Raw genomic sequence first — 2223 nt, 5'->3', positions numbered from 1 at the left:
AATGAAAGACGTGCGGGCGGATTGCAGCGTCGGCTCGCAGCCGCCGCGACGCTCCGCCACAGGAAAAACACCTCCGTTGGAAGCCTTAAAGACAAGTTGGAACATGTCCAGCTGTTAAACAATTTCTCATATACTCACTCCACTGAAAGCCATCAAAAGCCGCCTGGATTTTACAAATGGTTATCAACACAGAGGTGTTTTTCCTGTGCCGCTGCACCATGCCAGCTGCGTCCCGACGCGCGGACCTGTCCGCACGTCTTTCATTAAAAAAAATCTCCTTTAACAGTGGAATATCCGGATAAAATGCTGAAACCGACTTCTTCTGAAACTTCTCTGTTCTCTCACGACGTCCTGGATCAATAGAGCCTGAAATGTGGAGGTTTTCAGCTTGAAACAGGCTGACGATGGCGCCGGGGAGTGCTGCATGACGTTTCACTCCGTGGGAAGTCCTTAAAGCGACAGAATCACCTCAAAATCTCTCATCAGCCGTTAAAATTTTCACTGAAAACCAGCTTAATTTTTCGAACCGTGTCCACTTCGATGTGTCTCACAGGTTTAGAAAAAATTTGGATCAAACAAAGCGCCAGTTTCTCAGCAACTTCTCAGACAAAGGAATTCTGACGAGGGGCTGGACGACTCCTCCCACAAGGAGTGCTCACAGGTGAATGACGTCACCGACAGGCGTGGAAAAACTCACGCATGCGCACAAGGGTTCAAGCATGTCTGACGTAAAAACATATGAATGAAATCCATATAGTTTTTGAAAAAAATAAAAAGGACCTATACTTTATTGACAGCCCTCGTATTATTGTGAACATCCCCTTTTCTACTTTTTTTTTTTACTAATAGCCCAATTTCATAGCCTTAAGAGTGTGCATATCATGAATACTTGGTCTTGTTGGATTTGTGAGAATCTACTGAATCTACTGGTACCTTGTTTCCCATGTAACAATAAGAAATATACAAATATGGTGGCCTATGTGAGGGGAGGGGAAGAGACAGAGTACAGGGCAGTTATCAAGGAGTTCACCAACTGGAGCAGGTGCAACGGGCTGGTATTGAACACCAGCAAAACAAAGCAAATGATATTTGACTTTGGCAAGAGGAAAGCACAACACCTACCAGTCAGTATAGACAATGTGGGCATTGAGGTGGTCTCCACATACAAGTACCTCGGTGTCCACATTGACAATAGATTGGACTGGTCGGTGCAGGTAAATGCAGCGTATAAAAGGGGACAGAGCAGATTGTTCTTTCTCAGAAGACTGAAATCTGTTGATGTTTGTAGTGATATGCTTTTCCTTTTTTATCAATCTGTTGTGGTCAGCGCTCTATTATTTGCTGTTGTGTGTTGGGGGAACAGCCTGTCTGTTAGGGACAGTAACAGACTGGACAAATTTGTCAGGAAGTGCGTGTCAGTGATGGGGAGGGAGGCATCTCTGTGGATGAACTGGTGGAGTGTAGGTTGAGGTGTATTATGAATTCCGTTATTAACAACAAATGTCATCCTCTACACGACACTGTGGTTGCTCAGAAAAGCAACTGCAGTGACAGATTCCTCTCCATGAGATGCAGGACTGAGAGGTATAGAAGATCATTTGTCCCGGCCGCCATGAGATTGTTTAACGCTTCTTGTTAATGTAGTTTTACTTCCATGTGTTTTTATATTTGTCTTATTTATCGGTATTTTATTGTATGGATGAATTGTGTATGTATGTATGCTCACAGGCAGATGAATTTCCCCTTACAGGTGATGAATAAAGTATTTATCTATCTATACTCAAAACCTGGATTAATCTTTTTAGTCACATAGCACTACTATTATTCTGAACACTACTGTAGATATTACGGCCTGGAAGACTTCATTGAATTTTGGAGGTGATCCGGATTTGGCTTGGCGGGCATCAGAAATCTCTGACTGTTATGTGTTTATGTGTGTTTTCCAACTTAATTTATCATCAATAATAATTCCAAGAAATTTAGTTTAATTTACAATTTCAATTTCAGTATCGTGTATTGGTACGCTTCTACTAGAATTCCTGGGATTATTTCCAAATATAATACACTTTGTATTACCAAGATGAAGTGATAGTTTGTTTGAATCAAACCATTGTTTAAATTTATGTAATTCCTTCACCACCATGTCCAAAAGCTGACCCAAATGATCCCCACTACAGAACATAGTCGTATCATCAGCAAATAAAATACAATTCAGAGACTTAG

The sequence above is a fragment of the Thalassophryne amazonica genome, chromosome 5 (genome assembly GCF_902500255.1).
Source record: "Thalassophryne amazonica chromosome 5, fThaAma1.1, whole genome shotgun sequence".
NCBI lineage: Eukaryota > Metazoa > Chordata > Actinopteri > Batrachoidiformes > Batrachoididae > Thalassophryne > Thalassophryne amazonica.
Note: the sequence above shows the minus strand (reverse complement) of the source record.